Below are 21,906 nucleotides of genomic sequence, written 5' to 3' on the forward strand. Positions count from 1 at the left end.
TGATGGTGGTTGACAAATGGATGCTGGCGGCAGTCTTCCTTTCCATTATTTTAGTGAATTTTTAGCACGGAGTTAGTTCATTGCTGCAACTTTAGTGGGGTAGCTAGATGCAACAGTGCCTTCAGAATGCCAAAAGAAAAATTTGGGGAGCTCCTCTCCTCTCTTCCCCTCAGGGCTTATCCTTACAATGACTCCCACAACATCCCCCCCCCATTGTTGCCCTTTCCCCCATTTTTGTTAGTTCAGTTTCCTTTCTCCTTTTTGCTTGCCCCATCGTGAGTTTGACTCAAAGCTCTGGGGCACAGCTCCTACTCCCACTTTGATTGAGACAACCTGGCAGGGTGTTAGTGGAGCTCAACTAAAATGATTTGTCCACAATACAGCCAGTAATTGTGTGAGAGGACAGTGACACAGCACGGTGGATAGAGTACCAGGCCTAGAGTCAGGAAGACTCATCTTCATGAATTCAAAGCCAACCTCAGATACTTACTAGCAGTGTGACCCTGGGCAAGTCACTTCACCCTGTTTGCCTCAGTTTCCTAATCTGTAAAAGGAGCTGAGAAGGAAATGGATTCCTCCAGTATCTTTGCCAACTCCAGGAAGGGATCACAAAGAAGTGGATACAATTGAAAATGACTGAACTGGAAAGACTGAACTGAACTGATAACTGGAAAGAGTAGTTTCAGTTGAATGATAACTACAGAAAGTTATAAAAAGATTGAGAAGAAAGGAGGTGTTGGTATCAATTGTAGACAGTCTTCTCAAGAAGTTAAGCCATGAAAAGGAGAGATTTGGAACAATAATAAGAGGGTATGAACAAATCCAATGAGGAGTTTTTGAGGATGGAGAAGGCATAAGCATGGTTATATGCAGTTAGGAACAAGCCATTAGAAAAGGAGACACTGAAAATAAATAAGAGTGAAGATGACAGAAACAGCAACGGTCTGCTAGACAACATGGGATGGGATGAGACAGGATCATGTGTGTGCTTTAGCAGAGTGTGCCTTGGAAAGAAGGGCTACCTTCTCATGTAAGACACAGTGGTAGAAGGCATCTGAATATTGTGAGATGAAGGGGGAACTCAGCAAATGGTTTCAGTTTTTCTGTGAAATATAAGGCAGGATTCTCAGCTGAGACTCACATGAGAAGTGGAGGGAGCCAGGGAGGAAGGTGCTCTCAGTGACAGATAGGAAGTCTAGGAATGGAGGTTTGTTCAAGATTGGAGTCATGGTACAAGAGCCAGGAGGTCTTCTAGGGAATATATCCAAAAGGTACCCAAGCATATGGGTCCTTCCCAGGAAGAGCAGGAGGGTGACAGAGGTCCAGGAGAGTCAATGGAAGTCAGTGGGCTTACTAGCCCCTCAGTGAGAATGCAGAAAACAAAGTGAGTTTGTTAGGTTGGGGGCATGTGTCATTCCCCTCCCCCTTGCTCCCCCACCCTGCCCATGCCTGAAACTTTCCAGGAGTTACATACCCACATCTTCAGTTCTGCTGTGAGGAAGAGACAAAATCAGAGACACATACATATGCCAGGAGTAGCATGGTGAGAGGCTGCAAGGTTTGGCTCTGGTTTTTTGGGGAGACCTGAGTTCAAATCTAAGCTCTGCTTCTTACTACCTATAAAACCTTGTGAAAACCTCTCCCCTTCTCTAGGCTTCAGTTTCCTCATACCTTCTAATGCCCCATGATCCTGAGAAGCAGAGAATATGAAGACACCTAGTCATCCATCTAGGAGTATGCTGGAGTCAGGCTTCTAGTTAGGTGATTGTTAAACCATCACTGAGAGCATTTGTACTTCAGAAATCCGAAGTTGCTACAAGTTGATTTGTTGTTTCCTTGGTTGTCTAAACTTATGATAGGGATACAGGAAATGTTTAAAATGCTGATGGAACTTAAAAATAAATTGAGTACATTGGAGATGCGGGAAAGCCAGTCGTTAAGTATTGTTAAACACATTTCTGTTCCTATCTGAACCTAAAATTTATGATAGAACTGAAATTCTCCAGAAGCTGGAAGACAAGGGGCACACCCTGGCCCTGGTCAAGAAGGCCGGGTCCAAAACTGTTCCTGGTCTGGCCCTGCATATTTAGAACTGTAAGGAAGATTTCCTGATGGACAAGGAACTTGGGAGTTTCTAGACCCAATGACAATGAGAATTTTGAACTCTTCAGAAAGAAGTTTTTGAGCTTCTAGGTCAACAGACAACTGGGGGGCCCCTGAACAAGAGCCTTACCCATGGGAGCAAAACTTAACTGCAAAATGAACCTCATCAATAAGAAAAATTAGAAGGAGCACCAGGTGGACAGGAGGGGGCTGCAGAGAGTCACACCTATGTGGGATGGCTCAGATCCCTACTTAAATTAATTACTCAGAGGCCTCTCAAAGTGATGACAGAAAGTTTATTTATTCAATTCTCCAGAAGCAGGACAATCCTATACCAGTTCACCTCGAGTAGGAAAGCCTAAGACAAAGGAGAAGCAGTGATATTTATAGACCCTAATGCAAGACCCACCTCCCTCCACTGACCATTATCCTCATTGAGTGAGAATATGATCTTACACTCTAGACGTGAAATCTAACCAATCCCTTTTGAAATGAAGACATCGAAGAATTCTGTAAGTTTCATCCAATCACTGAGACCCTAATATATTACACAGTTTTATATCCTTATATGGAATCATTCCACTCTAAAAATATTGTAACCTTGAACCTCTCGGTCTCACCTCACCCCTGGGAGAAGAATTACAATCTGAGAAGTCTTCATTAAACCTATTCCACTCAATCCCTCCTCTTATTTATTAACCTGAAGACTTCTCACGGATATTTCAACCAAAGTTCTGTAACATGATCTCACACTATCTATTGCTTTCTTCATTCCCATCAGGGTCACTCCTGTGTTTTTGTCTCCACAGGTGCCCATCCTTCCTTCTTTAGTAGCATCAACCAAATGGCTCCTTCGGTTCTCTCTCCTACTCTAGCAAGCCTTAGTAGAGAATTTCTAACTATTCTAGTAATAAGTGAAATCAAACAAGGTAAACAAATAGGAAGTAATATAATACCACTAATTGCTATGAGGCCAAACCACAGTAGTCTCTTCCACCAGCTCCCTTCAAACCAAGACCACCAGGACGTATTGAAAAGGGAGTTCCAAGTTTGTACAGGAACGTGGGAAAATTTCCTGATATTCCTGGTGATCTCTTTCACTATCCTTTCATTATCATGAATTTTCAAACAACATGTGGACAGATTGAGTTTTCCACAAACTTCCTTTTCTTCTGCAATTAAATAATCTGAGACCAGTCTGTGTTGTAGTACTGCTCTGTTAGGAACAAACAATAATAATCCTAGTATAGTTCCCCAAACAACAAAACATACGATGAATTTATATACAGGCCTCCTTGGCTATCCCTTTCCAAATTTTGTGTGTTCTTACACACTCTTTAAACGGAGCTTTTAATACTGACAAAGTATGTCTTCCAAGCGTGAGGCTTGGGAGTTTAATAACTAATAGTAATAATTATAAATGACAGTAAACAACTTTAAATTTTTTTTAAAAAATGCAATAACCTTCCATAACTTTCTCTACTGGTTTCCCAATCATGCTAAACATTTTCTGAATTGGGATGGGGGAATAGATAGTTCAAGGTTCAAGCACATCCCACCCATATTCCTCCCCTCCTCTTATTTTATTCCTGTTTGCACACCTAAATGCAATCAATAAATACCTCTTCACATTCTTTCCCTTATGAATCCTTCCCTTCATACAGAGATTCAAAGGGAAAGGTAAATTAATGAACTGTCCATTTAGAGGTTCCATCTCATACAGCAGTCTGGGGAGAAGTATCATCTTATGCAGTTTTCTGGTCTGGATGTTCCTTCAAACAATCTTCAGCACAGCATCTCAGCATCTTCTTCTCTTTATCTTCTTGTAGAAATCCAGATGTCCACTGTCCTACAAAACTGAACTTAATACCATCTTAGGTTACCATTCCTATCACTCTTACAAAAATGAAAATTGAAACTTGGACAAATTGTCATTTTTTTTAAAAAAAAAGGAAATTCACATTAAAATGCAGCTTCTACATTTCACAGTAATTCATTATTCATTCCCTCATTAGGAAGATGAGATTTCACTAAGGAGTCAATACCAGGCTCCAGTACTGACATAAATACAATAAATAATCATTTTTAACACAGTGCATATCACATCATAAAACAATTCCAACTCCCGATCATGTGATGCTTCTTTAAAAGCATTTACAACATAGACCACAAACCATTTTTCATTTAACATTAACCAACTGAGACAAAATAATAACTATGTATGCTAGTCTCACAAGCCCTTGACCTAATTATCTCCACACTATTACTAAGAATTAAAGGACCCTAACTTATTGTTGTTGGTCTAAAGTCCTAAACCTATTAGCTTAATTTTAGACTTAACCTCAGATGTTCCCCTACCAACAATCTATTATTCGATAGATCTGGTATTATTACTTAGAAAACTTTTGATTTTAGGAATTTGCCATTAAGAGTAGGGACATTGCAGGGAAACAACATCTCCCTTACTTCATGTCAGTTCCAGGCAGGAGCAGATTGTCAACTGGCATTCAGCCAGGCTTAAAGTCTACCAGGGTGTCAGTGGGGAAACTGAGTCAGGAGAATCCTACCTCAGCCCAGGCTGAACAGCCGCTCTCCCGACCTTCCCATGAGATCACCTTTTAGCAGCTCATACCAGCATCTCACAGGCTTACTGGCATCATGGATCAGTGGCTCAGACCGCCTCTCTTGCTATCCACACCTGGAGTTAGACTCAGAAGAATAGTCAGTTAATAGTCCCACAAAAATCTTAAAATAGCAAGTTCCAATAATCAGTTTCAGACATGACTAATTTCACATTGGTCAAGGAACACCTTTTGAAGCAAGTCTTAAGTAGCTTACATGACTTTCTATACATGTTCTAGTTCCTGATTGAATAGCAATCATAAGTCATTGCTCTAACAGATTTATATCTGTTTCCCAAACTACTTTATCCCTTTCTAACCCTGCTCAGTCTAAAAGAATGAGCTACACATGTGATAAGTTCAAACACTAACTTGAATTTTTATGTTCATGTAATGAATTCAAATCAAAACAATCATTTAACTTTCAATGCCAAATATTACCAGAGGCTACCTACCTCTTAAGAAAATTAGACTGAAATTCTTTTCCCCAAACTGAAGATGTCTCTGATTTAGTCTCAGTAATTAATTCAGTCAATTGTTTTAATTCTAATTGCTTTTACATCATTTTGTAACACATAGAGATCTCATTCCAAGTTGGGACCTTTGTCCATTACCCCAAAAGAGTTTTAGTCCCATTTGTCTAAAGGCCCTGGAAAACCTCACCTTGAAAACTCCTTGTTTTTCCTACGTGAACTGGTTCTCTTAAGGCCCACTCTATCTATGCCCAAGTCTATTCTACTTCCCACTCTCAATTCTATCAGTCCAAATCTCCAGTTTACTGGCCACTCCCATCAAGACCATTCCTGGAGCTCCCAGACCACCTGGGGCCACCCCCCCTTTTTTTTTTGTAAGGGACTCCTTTCCCTGAATCCCTCCGTAAATAAAATACAATTACAGTTAACTTTAAATCCCAATCTTGTTCTATGGAACAATGATACAACATCTATTTATTCCCATTAAATTTTAGAAAGAATGTTCCCAGGGATTTTATTTACATCTTAGATCTTAAATTTGCCCTAAAAAGCCAATCACTGAAGATCACTTCTTATACATTTTCAAATTCTCACCAAAGCAAGTTCTATATACAATCTCCTCAGCTACTGGGGCTGTACTTGTTACTAGCCTGAGGACTGCTTCTTTCCCCCACATATTCACACAGTGTACCAGCTTTAGGTTTTAGCATTAGAATTACCAATGGCAAACATAACTTTCATAAGTGATAACAAATTGTTTTAGCTATGAACCCAAACAATAAATTTCCGATGACATCAATTGCATTTTCATATCCTATTAGAGAAACTAAATTCTTCCCACTTTTGTAACTTACAAATACAAATTGGATAGGTAGGCCTTCCAAAAACCATAGAAAAGGGTTTACAAAATATTTCTTAATACAACAAATATTTCCTCTCTTACGAACAGTTTACAATTTATCACAATCCCCTTGAAACTAAGTGACAGAAATCACAAGAAAAGACCTAAACCCAAAGCCTTTTCACATTTCCACATAAACTTTCTTTTACAAACATAACTTTAGAGTAAATGCTTGATTCATGGCAAAAACAATTTTAGCTAAAATTTCCTTTTCAACAGCAGAAATAAACTTTTAACATAATACATCCTCAGATGGAACAGGCTTGAAAATCACACCTATATATATATATATATATATATATATATATATATATATATATATATATATATATATATATATATATATATATATATATATATAATGTACATTTTTTAAGTGTTCTCATTTTCTCAATAAGAATGCTACAACAAGGAAACTCTTACAAAAAAGTTCATAACAGCTCTTTTTAACCAATTCATTAGTTAACTTAACAATGTAATTCCTAATACAATATTTACATGGATTACCTAAAAATTTAAACTTATTTAAGTTTACTTAAAATTTAAAAGAAGCCATTAACCTATTCAGCTCCTTTTTTATAACCAAATATAAGTTTCAAATTATCAAATTTCTATCACATCCTTTTAAAACCCCAATTTATAAGTAATAAATTACAAATTTAAAATCGTGTAACAATTACATTAGATTAATGTTGCATCTAACAAATACCTATCCCTTTGTTAGTGGATCTAACATTTTTGGCAGAAATGCCACTGGGTGTCTCTGCCCTGCTCTTATTCATGCCAGTCCCAAGGCCACCCCCTTCTGGCTCTCCCACTCTGCAAAGAAAAAGAAAAACCTAAACTTATTTTTTTTTTACTTTAAATACATTGTCTGGCATCAAATATATTGACCTAATTAAACCTAAATTCAAAACTCTCAGCTCTAAGTTGCTTACTTGAGATTTTTTTTTTTACTTTCTAATCTTCTGCTTACTTCCACCAAATTTTAATAAATTCTAACCTATCTTAAACATTAAATTGAGAATGACACATTTCACCCATTCACAATTCCAAATATGACCAGAATGAATTCAATTAACCATCTCTTATTTCCCATTACACTAAAATTTCTTCTTTTGGGTGAGACAGGAAATGGTTAAATGCTTGCTTGCATGCCTCTTTGGTCTGAGGGAAAAAGTTAAATTCCCTCCCTCCCGTTTGTACTTCTTTCAAGCCTTCTGATTACACAGTACCCCTGCTCCTCTCATCATCTCTACCTGCTTAAATTCTCTTGCTCTTCCCTCAAGCCCCTTTGAAACTGCACATAACATTTCTTTCTACTCCTAACCTGACACTTCTACATTCTTTTACTTGCTGTTACCAACCATCTAAACTGAACAGTAAAATAATTTTTCTCTCCCTTTCTCTCCCTACTTGTCCCTCCACTCCTCTGAAACTGATCTGGAGGGGTTGAAGAAGAGGAGTAACAGGAATTTCAAGGACAGTTCAGCTCAGCCTTTCTGCTCCTGCTGGCTGGCTGGCTAAATTTACAACCTTCTCAGATAACACAGAGACATAGACTTTCATTCACACAGAAATACCAACACAACATACGCACACAAAACATTTAACAGAATAGAATAGTCCATGTAGGTTTAAATTTTTGGCAAACCCAGTCCTCAGAGGAACCATATTTGGGCCAAATTGTGCCTCCTCCTCCGATGTCTTTTCATCCCATATGAAACAACAATATTTAATCATCTTCTTCTTGTCCTTTCCTCTATAATTTGGTAATTTGTGCCAATTCTGTAATTGATTTCCCAAAGGATTATTTACTGGTATCCCTTCCTGACTCCACTCTGAAGCTTGGTTCTTGGACTGCTTTTTTTTTTTTTTTTTACCATTTTTTTGCACGAGGGTTGTCACCAACACCTCCGAGTCTAAGACTCAACAAATTATGCTAGCTCCCTTGCTAGCTCTCTTGCCAGCTCTCAGTGGGGGTTGCCTACCCACTAGCAGTCACCCGGCAAATGTTTTTTGGGGGCCCCTTCACCCTGGGGTCCTGCAGTCTACTAATTTGGTTGGGAGTCATCACCTTCTCCCTAAGTCTATTGAAGACTCAACAAAGTGACCCCCAGACCCCCCCCCCCCCGCAGACCCCCTCTCCGCGCTTAACGCTGGGTCATACGCGTACAAGTTGCCTGACTGCAACCTTCCACACCAACTGGTTGGCATTTTCACACACTTCGCAGCTTCGGAGTCTTTGGAGTCCTTATCTCTTTTCTTTCGGTTCTCACTGAGTTCCTCTGCTTCGGGTCGTTACTTTGTAGAGAGGGAGGCCTGGTGCCCAGTTTCAAGGACCATGGTGGGGGCAGGAAATCTCCCCACGGGCACACCTGTCCTTGAACTGAGTTGCCAGCCGTCTCTCTGAAAAGCCACAGATCCCGGTACGTGCCCCCAAACTATGTGGGATGGCTCAGATCCCTACTTAAATTAATTACTCAGAGGTCTCTCAAAGTGATGACAGAAAGATTATTTATTTGATTCTGGAGAAGCAGGACAATCCTATACCAGTTCACCTGGAGTAGGAAAGCTGAAGACAAAGGAGAAGCAGTGATATTTGTAGACCCTAACGCAAGACCCACCTCCCTCCACTGACCATTATCCTCATTGGCTGAGAATAAGATCTTACATTCTAGACGCGAAATCTAACCAATCCCTTTTGAAATGAAGACATCAAAGAATTATGTAAGTTTCATCCAATCACTGAGACACTAATGTACTACACAGTTTTATATCCTTATATGGAATTATTCCACTCTAAAAATATTGTAAGCTTGAGCCTCTCGGTCTTACCTCACCCCTGGGAGAAGAATTACAATCTGAGAAGTCTTCACTAAATCTATTCCACTCACACCCAAAACCATCCAGTGGAGGAATCATCCTCTACAGGATAATAAGGGAGTGTGGATTTATATAACTCCTTGGAATCAATAGTTACTCAATCACAGGTTTTCTTCTCATCCCCTTTTTTCTTTTTGATATGAGGAAAATCAGGTTAAGTGAAGACCCCTCAGGCATGAATTCCCCAAAACCCCCACCCTTCCTGCCAAAGCTAAAATAACTAAGTATCCCCCTTAGGAAAATAAAACGCTCCAGGACGGAGTCCCCTCCAGTCACGTAACCTGGTGTAACTCCCCTTCACCACCCCCTTAATGCCACATCAGCATTCTTCTCTTAAGTTCCACATTTGGTAACAAAAACCTCATTGCTGAGCAACAATCCTTTCCGTGTTATTTGTCTCTGGGGTAGATTCCTGCACTTAGACTGTACACCTGGATTCCCAGCCAATGGGAAGAGAGGTTAATGGGCTTCCACATTAGGGACTATATAATATTGTACTCTGCTCCTCTCAGGTGCACTCCCTTGCTGATACCACCCATGGTCTCCCAGTTGTAATAAACTCCTTTTTGGCTTCTTCCTTGAGAAACCTCTGAATTTAATTTGAGTAAGGGTTACTGTATCCCACAAAGTTTTGCGGGCTGGACCAGGAGTATTCCCCTTCATGAGGGGTCTCCCAGACCATTAACACGGGAAAAAGGTGCCAACCAAGGTTTTTCTTGGAGCTCCTTGGAATTGTTTTGTGAGATCCAACTCTGATCAGGTAACCACCTGAGGAGAGGAAGAAGGAAGAGGCAAAAACGAAAATAAAGAGCAAAATAAGGAGACTCTGGGAGCAAAGACAGGGCTGATTAATTCAGCTGGGAAGACCAGCTAGAATTTCAGCACGTGGGTTGTGTGCACAACCCAGGCAAGCAAGATCTTGTGAGCTTGAGCAGATAACTCAGGCAAGATCAAGTGAGGACCTCTTGGTGACTGTCGGAGAAGGGGTTGGTTGTAAATTCCACCACTCCCTCCAGACTTCTCATAGCGAGTGAGCCTTCTTTTCTTTGGAGGCAAGATCTTGTTAGCCATGGGAAGGGAACAACTAAAGGTGGGTGGTCACAAAAATTCATTTCCAGACATTCTGGAGGATGGTCCCTGGGGGAACAGACTTAGCAACTGAGATGAAAAACCAAAATATAGAGGGAAATATTAAGTATTGTTGTTTTGTTTAGGCAGGGATCCTGCTGGGAGGAAATGTAAATTGGTCAAGGTAAGGGTCCTCTAAGAACAGGGTGTGCCAGCAGTTAAATCTGATGGTGATAGCCAAGAAGCCTCTTAACTAGGAAGAAGTCTCTTATGCAGCCCTATGGCTGCTGGAGGCAGGCCAATTTGTAGGAAACTGTTTTGCTTGTTCTATCCCATGAATGGTGTTAATAGAGAACTTGAAAACTTTTTGAAAGTTGTTAAAAAAAAAATCTTTCTTTCTGCATTCTTAACACCAGGCCACGTTTTCAAATGTGAAAAGAAAGAGAAGGGAAAATGAACCTCAGGCAGTCTGCAGGGCAAAGTTGAATTTTGATCTGATGAGATTTCAAAGCTAAAATCTGTACTTTAGATTTGAATTGGGTCAATGTATCTGATCCCAAACAGTGTGTTTAAAATTGCAAGTTCACTTTGGAATTTTGGTGACTTCATTGGGAGGCACTGACTCTCTCCAGATTCTGGATGAACACAAGGAGGGTGAGTATGGAGATTCCTCAGGTATCTGTCTGGATTTTATGCTAACCTAAGGAGAGCAGGTGGAATTTCAACTCTTTCTAGAGCCTGAAACTCCCAAGGCAAAAGAATATGGATGAGACTGCAGTATGGATGTGCCTATACCATGTGCTCAGGAGAGGTTACCCCCGCCCCCTCCCAATCTGAGTCAATTGGGAAAGCTCCTGGTCTGGTCGACCTTGGAGCGGGGAGGGGAGCTGGAAGATGGGGTTTCACCTCTTAAAGGAATTAGAGTAAAAAGAGATGGTGAGAAGTTATAAATAACATCTTCTTTCAGTAGCAAGAATATTTGAAAAACAAAGAGGACAGCTAAAAGGTTTATCATTAATGATTGCAAATCCAGGTTTGATATATCAAATTAAAATCTGTCCTGAAGCAAGCAGCCTCTGAGAATGCTCTTCCTATCAGGATTAAAGAGAAAAGATATTGTTATTTGGCATTTCTGATTCTGAAGTGCTTAACATAAGGATGGGTATATGTTAGATGCAAACACTGGTATGTTATAGGATTTCTCCCATTCATTTTCATTCTTCTATACAACATGACTATGGTGAAAATATATTTAACAGGAATGTAAGTGTAGAACCTATACAAAATTGTACGCCGTCTCAGGAAGGGAGGGGAGAGGTGTGGGGGGACAGAGCAGGAGGGAGTGAAAGAAAACATCTAGGTTGTATGGTAGTGATTGTGGAACACTGAAAATAAATAAACAAACATAAATAAAAATAAATAAAAACAGAAAGCAAATGATTCTATCAATAGATACAGCAAAAGCCTTTGAAAAAAATAAAGCATCTGCTTGTGCAAAAATCTTAAAAACATAGTATAAGTCCTTCCAAAATATGACTAAAGTATATATCTAATATCAAAAGCTAACATTGTTACAGTGGAGAAACATTAGCTTCCCTAATATATGCAGGGATAAAAGCACAGGCTATATTATTTGACACAGTTTTACAAATTCTAATAATTAGCAATAAGACGTTAGAAATAAAGGCATATATATTTATCAAGAAGAGACGCAAGTATTCTTATTTACAGAGTGTACAGTAGCTAATGTAGAGACTGGGGCAAATCAGCAAATTAACTGAAGTGATCAGTAGCTTCAGTAAGGCAGCAGAATACAAAATCCACTCCTCTCCAATACTTCTATGTAGAACAATAATAAATACCAGAAAGAATTGATAGAGAAATCTTACTAAAAATAATGACAAAATGAATAAAATATTCTGGAGTCAACCTACCAAGACACATACACATTTATATATAGATACCTATCGATATCTATACACACAATTACCAGCCACTCTTTCTAAAAATAAAAAATAAAAAAAAAATAAACATTTGGAGAGAGATTCATTGCTCCACAGTAGGGCTCCATCAACCTAATAAAAAATATGGTACTATCTGAATTCAGTTACAGACTTAATACCATGGCAATCAATCTACAAAGGTGTGGCTTTTACAGAACTAGAGAAAATAATAAAATTTACATTCAGAGACACATTCAGAATCTCAAGAGAAATAGTAGTAATAATTAGGTACATGAGGGGAGTGGTACTTCCAGCGAAATAATCATCAAAACTATTTGGTGCTAGTTAAAAAATGGAAAAATAGCTCAGCAGGACTGATTAAGATAAGCAAGAATCTGAAAGAAACTTGATAGTACCGTGTTCAATAACTCCAGGAACACAAATTTTAGAGGCAAGGATTCCATAACTGAAAAGAACTACCATGAAAACTGGAAAAGCAGTTCAGTTTAGGTTTAGACTAGCATCTTATACCACATAGTACAGTAAGTTAAAAACCAATACTTAACTTAAATGTAAAAGATCCTATCATTAAAAAATTGGAGGAAAATGGAAAGAGGGAGGGGACTCTTAAACAATGGAGAGCAGTGACCATAAAAGAGAAAACGGGCCTATTTGATTACGTAAAATTTAAAAAGTTTTTGCATAAATAAAGGCAATGCAGTTAGGATAAACAAAAAAACTGTTAATTGGGGGGGGGAAAGAATCTCTGCAGCACATATATCAGAGAAAAGTCTGACATATAAAGAAATAACAGGCATTTATGAGCAAAGGTTCATAAAAGAAGCTGTGAAAAGATGTAATCAGCTTTCAAAATAAGAACTTAAAACTAATAATAACCATCAAATGACTAAAAATAAGAGAAATACACATTAAAACAAATCTAGGGTTTCACCATACAGCTATCAAATTATAAATTTTGACAAGTGGAGATAGCATTGGAAGGGATTTAGGAAGACAGACACAAAAATACATTGTTCATATTGGACCAATCATTATGGAAATCAATTTAGTGTATTGTGAGAAAAATGGCTAAACTGCTTATCCCTTTTTATGCCCAAATTCCCACCTATGGGCATGTAACCCCAAGGAGACTAACGCGCCAAATACACTATTATTCTATTTGTTATAGAAATTTTTATCTTACCAAAAATCTGGAAGGTGTCCATTAATTGAGAATAGTTTACCTGACATATGAAGACAATGGAGTATTTTTTAACTAAAAAAAGGATGACCGTAAGATATTGAGAGAAAAATGGAAAGAACTGTTTGAACTGATGCAGAGAGAAGTAAGTAGAAACAGGAAACCAACACAAAGACTATAGTAAATGCAAACTTAAAAATTAAAATGAAACCTCAAATACAGTAGTTATGATGGACAGTATTGTCTCTGGGGAAAATAGAGTTGAAGAGGTGGGGGATTATGATTGTGGAATGTTGCATACTCTTTCAGGGACAGTTGCAGTACAGGTGTTTCTGTTTAATTCCCTTTCTTTTCCACTTCAAAGGCTGAGAGTTCACAGGGATACTGGTGAGTATGATGGCATCCAGAAGTCAACATGTTGTAAAAGACAAAGGTCGTTAATAAAAACAAGAGAGACAGAGAAACAAAGAGAGACATGGAGACAGAGAGACAGAGACTGAAAGGTCTTCCTGTGAAATACTCAATATTAATTAGAAGTAGTTGATGGAGAAGGGTAGCAGGAAATAATCCTGGGCTGGGAACTGCTACAACGGCAAGTGAGGTCTATGGTATGAGTCTATTATGAGTGCTATTATCACCCCATTTTGCAGAGGAGGAAACTGAGGCAGTTTGCCTCATGCCTTGAAGTGAATTGACCATAGAGGTCAGAGGTAGATATTTTGTAGAGGATTAACATAACTCACAAAATACCAATGAGGATGTATCAAAGAAAGCAGGAAGGGAGGAGAAGAGGAGGAAAAAGGAAGGAAGGAAAAGGGGAGATGGAGGAAGGCAGGAAAGGAGAATGGAGGAAATGTTATTTAGCAATCATTGACTGTGGTATGAGAGCTTGAGGTGGGGAATACTTGCCTAATATCTATTTTACGGACCTAGAATGACAAAGAGATTCAACTTTATGATCAAATCCAAGTTGTCAATGAAGTAGGTGATGACAAGCCAAGAATAAAACTCAGGGTTCCTAAATTTGTAGTCCCTGTAAACCCTGAAATGCACATAACTCATCCTCACTGACCAGAGGGGTGATTATGTCCTGAGGCAATGGAGCCCCAATAACCAGTTACAATATGGAAGTAGGAGGGGAGAGGAGACACAACGACAGATGAAGGAGACATAACTGGACAAGAACAGAAGAAAGCAAGTGTTTATATAGCGCTTAAGATATGCCACGTACCGTTAGACACTTTTACAATTTATTTTTACAAACATCTCCTTTGATCTATACAACAAAACAATCAGGTAGGTGCTAGATTGCTCTCATTTGACAGATGAGGAAACTGAGGCAAACAGAGGTTGACTAGCCCAGGGTAGCACAGCTAGTAAGTGCCTTGAGGCTGGATTTGAATTTGGGTCTTCCTGACTCCAATCTCAGCACTCTCCCCCCTGTGCCACTACCTGCCTTTAGACATAGAGGAAAATCTCTGTCAGGGTTAGAGAGCTAGAAGCAGTTCAACACTCTCCCATCAGGGAAGTCATTACTCAAGGTTGCATATTCTGGGTTATCCAATCAGAAAAGGATTTAGGGGTCCAAGATCCTTTTCTCTCAGCCACAACCCTCCCATGGAGAACATATTGAGACCTTAGAAGCATGTTTACTTTCTCTCTTTTGCTAGGTTCTGACCTCTGGAAGCAGCTACCAACTCTGAGGTAACACCAAAACCCTGCACCAGATCTGGAAGGAGTCTGACTCTCCATCACCATGATCTGGAGAGAAGCCCTGCCCAGTACCAACAGCCCTACACACCAGAAGAAAGTGGTAAGAGGTGGGAGGGATGTGTAGCACATGTTTTAGGACAGACTGAAGTGTTCCCACAAGAAAAGCTGGGTTTGAGTAACAGGGAAAGGGAACTTCCAGGAGGTAGGCTTTGGAGACAGGGAGTATGAATGTGAAGAATTAATGCAAGACAGGGCTTTCTAGCTTGTGTTCCCCATATGTAACTCCATATGGATTTCCTCTTCCCCTGGGATGAGCTACTCAACCAGAGAAACAGAAAGGATTTGAGAAATATTGAAAGGACACACCCCCTGGAAGTATTACAAATGTGCTACTATTTTTTTCCATTGGAGATTTCTAGAGTGAAAGAGCCAAATATTCACCATTCATCTTTCTCCTTTAATGATAACAACAGCCATCATTTCTCTACAGCACATACAAATATTACATCATTTGATCCTCACAATAGCCCTGGGAGGTAAGTGCTATTATCCCTGCCTTTAGCAGAAGACAAAACTGAGGCAGACAGTTTAATTGACTTGACTAAGCACAGCTAGTAAGTTATCTGAACTCAGGTCTGCCTGACTACAGATCTGACATCATCTCTGCTACACCACTTGGCTTCAATTAAATTCTTCTATTATAGCCATCGGTACTACACAAGCAGTCTGACATGATCACAAACTGGTCCCATTAAGTCATAAGGCTTTCCAGGCACAGACACCAAAAGCCTGGGATGGCTTTAGAATCTTAGGATTCTGGGGGAGGAGGTAGGAAAGGTCTAAGAAATTGAGTCATTCCAAGGACTTGTCTCTGAGCTCAAGCCTGGCTTTCAGGGGACAACAGAGTTAGTGGACATATTTCAAGGCATGCATGAAATGGATGGAAGTATAATTTACTCCTTTATTTCCACTAACTTCTAACTGAAATTTATCATGCCTTTCAATTATGAATGTAGGTGACATGTAATTTGAGAAAAGGGTTCATCAGCTTCACCAGATTGCCAGAGGGGTTCATGCCCCCCAAAAGTTTAAGGGTTCCTGAGCTAGAAAATCTCTAGATTGAGTTCAGTACCTCTTTCTCCTGCTAGTAGGGGTTAGATATTGGATTAATGTCCTAGATCCAGCTACAGATAGTTGCATCATGCTCAATGCCTGTTTGCTGTTTTTAAGGAATGTGACCAATTGATATCAGCCAATTAGCAAATTTTCCCCAGTCCATTCATTGTCCCATTGCTGAATAAATTACCACACATTTAATGAATGCCTACCCTTCATATAATGGCACAGTAACTTTGCAAAGGATGCCAAAAAACCCTGGTAATAGTAAAGAAGGAAAAGATAATAGGTGGTTTTTCTTAATTAAAATTCTGACATTTCCTATTTCATTCAGGCTCCCAGTTTATCTGTATGTCTGCTACAGATATTTTAAAAGCCCATTCCTGTGAAGTTCTATCTGCCTGACCAGACTACTTGGGTTAGCAGAATGCAGGGAGATCATCCCAGAATTACAGCTGAGAAGGGTGTGGAATCCTGCTTTGGGCTTTATTAGGCATTCTAACCAAGAACCTGATCTTTTATTTAGCAGGAGTCAATAGAAGGAGAAATTCTCATCTTGAAAGAAAAATTATTCGAACAAGACAATCTCCTGAAGAACACCAAGGAAAGCCTAAACAGCACCAAGCTTGAGAAGAAGAACTTGGAGAGGTTCATATTCCACCAATCTAGGTGTTTCCAGCAAGCACTGCAGGAGATCAGAGGGAGTTGGGGAAGTAAGGTGGAAAAAAGAAGCTGTTTCTATGTGTCCCTGTCCTTCTGATAGATGTCCAGTGAGCAAGGAGACCGAAAGGTTCCATCACATGAATGTGTCCATGATGTCCCCATGCCTCCTATGCATTATGGCTTATCAAGCAATATGCATTTACCATAAGTCATACAGTATGCTAAATACTGGGGATACAAAGGGAGAAAAAAATGTTCCTGCCATCAGGGAGCTTAGATTCAATCACAGAAAACATAATGTGCCCATAGATTTGATATATAATATATAAAAAGTAAATAGAATAGCATTGGAGGGGAAGGTACTAGCAGCTGGGGGAGGAAGTTCAGGATAAGCGCCACAGAGGAAGTGGTGCTTGAGCTGAGGTTTAAAATAACATGTGGATTCTGCTTCTTTGTCACCTCTGTGCCCTCTCCTATGTAGTTAACCTCACTCATGCTCTTCTCTATTCATTTCCATCACCCTCTTTTTACTTTAAGCTTGATATCTGAAGAAATGCCATTCAGTTCCAACCTGGAAGAACAGGGAAAGTAAGCCATCATGGCTGTGTGCCTACCACAGGGAGAAGAGAGGGAGGGACTTAAAGAAACACCAGGACCCTCCTGACTCTTTTCTTTCGGAAGAGTGGCTGATGTTTGTCAAGCCTGGTGGCTAGGAACCTCTGGGGTGGCATGGGTAGAGACTAGGTCATCTAGCCATAGAGAATGCAACTCAGGAAAAGGGAAATACAGAGGGGCTGAGATATCTGACAGGTCTATACTATACCAGCTGGATTGGCAAATAGCTTTCATATCAGGAGTTTTCCATTTCTTCTAACTTGATTTCTGAATAGTAAAAGCTTGAGATGACTACAACAAAAAAAAAGCAACAGGCACAAGATAACATTACCTGGGTCCCATATACTTCTAACCTTTTCCTTTAAGGAGTAACAGAGAGATTTTCTCTAAATTTCCTCATGACAATGTCTGAATGGGATCTCTTCAATCTTATTCTGAAGAGACTGAGATAGTACATGAAACCTAAAATAGGGAGTGGCTTAGGGAAAAGAATTCTAAACACATACATACTGTTTGAAGCAAAAGGCATGAAGGTATGAGAATTACCTGGGAGAAGCCCCTTCTCCAATGAGCCATTTGAAGCCTCTAAAAGAAGGAAAGGGAATAACTTTAAAACCATGGCCAAAGAAACCATGGCTAAAGAAAAGATCTTCTCTAAGTGAAACAGAACCTTGTCAGAAAACAATATATCTAGGGGGTGGAGTAGAAAAACAGACCTACTCTAGCTCTCCCCCCAAAGCCCATAAAATACCTTTAAAATATGAATCTAAATAAATTCTAGAGCAGCAGATGTCACAAAATAACAGCATGAAAGAAATTTCCAGTCCAAGACAGCGTGGAAGGCCGACAGGAAAGGTATATCGCACCAGCCTCAGAACAGAGCATAGCACAGCCTTGGCAGAGTGACACCGCCAGGGACAGGACTGGAGTAGGCTTTAGGGTGTGGAATCCTGGACAGCAGCTGCAGCTCCCAGATTTCTCAACCCACAAATGCCAAGGACAGCTTCAAAAGTCAGTGAGAAAGCTTTCACCTGGGTTAGAAGGGAACAAGGTTTGGCCCTGGGCCCAGGGTAGGAGCCATTGCTGAGGCAGCAGCATCCATTTTAGAAGCCCTTTGCCTAAAGCTCCAGGGGGAATCAAGCAGCAGCGCTGGGGTGAGGAAGAGTACTGGCTTGGTGGAGGTGGAAGCAGTTATGGAGAGGGAACTCTACTCACAGATGCTGGCCAGAAAAGCTTCTGGCTGCTCCCAGACCAGACTGCAGGCCAGGAGAGGAGCAAAATCCTCTCCGTTGATGGTGCCACCTTGGAGGAAAGGAGAACTTACAAGTCCCTAGAGGAGACCTTCCACTTGAGAAGGAAATCAATAGACAAGTAACATGCTAGGACAATGCCCAAAAAAGGGGAAAAAATAAGACTACAGAAGGCTACTTTCTGGGTGAACAGGTATTTTCCTCCATCCTTTCAGATGAGGAAGAACAAAGGATACCATCAGAAGAAGACATCAAAGTCAAGGCATCTGCATCCAAAATCTCCAAAATAAATATGCAATGGTCTCATGCCATGGAAGAGCTCAAAGAAGATTTTGAAAATCAAGTAAGAGAGGTGGAGGAAAACAACTGACCTGGAAAACAGATCCAGACGACACTATTTAAAAATTATGGGGCTACCTGAAAGTCATGAAGAATAAAAGAGTCTAGACATCATCTTGCATGAAATTATCAAGGAAAATTGCCCTAATATTCTAGAACAAGGGGGTAAAACAAATCTTAAAAGAACCCACAGATCACCTCCTGAAAGATATACGAAAAGAAAAACTCCTAGGAATATTGTAACCAAATTTCAGAGTTCCCAGGTCAAGGAGAAAATATTGCAAGCAGCTAGAAAGAAACAATTCGAATATTGTGGAAATACAATCAGCATAACATAAGATCTAGCAGCTTCTACATTAAGGGATGGAAGGGCTTAGAATATTATATTCCAGAAGTCAAAGGAATTAGGATTAAAACCAAAAGTCACCCACCCAGCTAAACTGAGTAATACTATAGGCAAAAATATGGTCATTCAATGAAATAGAGGACTTTCAAGCATTCTTGATGAAAAGACCAGAGCTGAATACAAAATCTGATTTTCAAACACAAGAATCAAGAGAAGCAGGAAAAGGTAAACAGCAAAGAGAAATCATAAGGGCCTTACTAAAGTTGAACTGTTTACATTCCTACATGGAAAGATAATATTTGTAACTCTTCAGATTTTCTCAGTATTTAGGTAGTTGGAGGGATTACATACATATACACACACTCCCTCCCCATAAGTATAGACAAAGGGCACAGGGTGAGTTGAATAGAAAGCGATGATATCTAAAAGAAAAATTAAGAGGTGAGAGAGGAATATATTGGGAGGAGAAAGGGAGAAATGAAAAGGGGCAAATTATCTCTCATAAAAGAGGCAAGAAAAGCTTTTCCAAAGGAGGGGAAAAGGGGAGAAGTAAGAGAAAAACTGAAGCTTACTCGCATCATATTTGGCTTAAGGAGGAAATAACATGCACACTCAATTTGGTATGAAAAATTATTTTACACTACAGGAAAGTAGGGGAGAAAGGGGATAAGTGGGGTGAGGGGGGAGATGACAGAAGGGAGGGCAAATGGGAGGAAGGAGTAATTAAAAGTAAACACTTCTGGGGAGGGACAAGGTCAAAAGAGAGAACAGCATAAATGGGGGGCAGGATAGGATAGAGGGAGACATCGTTAGTTTTTCACATGACTATTATGGAAGTCCTTTGCACAACTACACATTTAGAGCCTATATTGAATTACTTGCCTTCTCAGTGGGGATGGGTGGGGTGGGAGGAAGAGAGAGAATAGGAACAAATGTCAAAAATTGTTTTTGCATGCAAGTAGGAAATACGAAATACAAGATAATGGGGTATAGAAATCTATCTTGCCCTACAAGAAAAGAGAGAAGATGGGGATAATGGAAAAGATATGTGTGATAGAAGGGAGGGCAGATTGGGGGAAGGGACAATCAGAATGCATGGTGTCTTGGGGTGGGGGGAAAGGAGAGATGGGGTGAAAATTTGCAACTCAAAATCTTGTGGAAATGAATGTTGAAAACTAAAAATTTATTAATTAAAAAAAACAAAAACAAAAACAAAACCCAACTCTTCCTTCCCCTACTGTAGCACACTAGCACAGCAACTAAATTCAGTCCAATGTATCAAAGATTTCTAAGGACCTACTCAGGACTGAAAGTCCCAAATCCAAATCCCAGAAAGTCTCTTTCAATGTTAACTTAGGTCCTCATGCTCCAAAAGGTGTCTTTTTCTTACAGAGGGCCCATACCCTCCTGCCTTGAATTATGCAACTGTCCATTCTGAAGCAAATGCCCTGACCCATCACATACCACTTTGATACTGTGAATAGCTAGTTAGCAGCAGCTGATAAACAATTGCAGGCATTTAGCTCTTAAGTTATAACTAAGAATAAACTCATGACCTACTCAGGCTCGTATCCTTGTTGGTTTGTACTATCCAAGCCACTGAGGATTCAGATTTAGAGAAGGTGCCAGAATACTGAATGGTTCATAAACACCTGTGTCCAGCATCAGTTTCCCCCAAGGAAAAGATGACTGAAAGAGGCTTCCTAAACCAATGCATTCATTTCATTCCCCTGATTTGACTCTTTCTAAATGTCAATCTTAACTCAGTAGCAGCAGATTCTCTCATGCAGCAAGCAAGAAATGGTTTACAGAGGTTATAACTTAGTCTCCTAGACACCAGTCTGCTAAGAAGGGAGAAATTTGGGAATGTTGAGAGTAGGAAAGAGACTAAAGAACCTCCTAAGAAACATGCTTCCTTCCTAAGTTTCCATCTGGAAACATCTAAATTCTTTGAAATGGGGATGGAAAGCTAATGCCTAGCTAGGTCTATGTTAATGAAGGCAGATGGTCAAACACATATCACCAAATTCCAAGGAGCCATCTTCTAAGTGATATTTGAATTTGAGTGACCCTGTCTCCAGGAAATGGGTATCTATAGGAAACCCTAAAAGTGAGGTCACTGCACACACAATGGAAGAGAATGCCTTCTCCTGGGTATCCCTAAGATCTGGCCTTGGTTTGGCAAACCCACGGCTGAGGCAAGGTTTCTAAGATTGGCTAAAGCTCCACCCGCCCTCGAGCCTCTCTCATGACCTTAGGTTGTACACAAGAGGAACACCAAACTTTTCTGCTCTCCCTTTCCCCCACTGTTCCCATACCATGTTCTGGCATTTTCACAGTCCTTACTCCTTGAGACAACCCATTCTATTAATGTGCCAGTTTTCCCTCAGAAATTCTGTGGAAACGACCAACAAAAAAGCTTAAAAGAACCATTCCTTGCCTTTGCCACTCATTTCCAAACCTTTATCAGAATCTCTAAGGCAGAAGATAAAGGCATCATTTAAAAATCAGAAGAGGTCATGCTCTAGACCCTTCCTCTCAGACGGCCAAAACCATTTTTGTGCATACTTCTCAGATTCAGGTAAAGTGTTCTAACCATGGAGAAGAGAGTAAAGACGTGTAAAGATAATGACCATGCCCCTCCTTACCAATTCCATTCTGACTAGAT

Source organism: Notamacropus eugenii, chromosome 2, assembly GCF_028372415.1.
Source record: "Notamacropus eugenii isolate mMacEug1 chromosome 2, mMacEug1.pri_v2, whole genome shotgun sequence".
NCBI lineage: Eukaryota > Metazoa > Chordata > Mammalia > Diprotodontia > Macropodidae > Notamacropus > Notamacropus eugenii.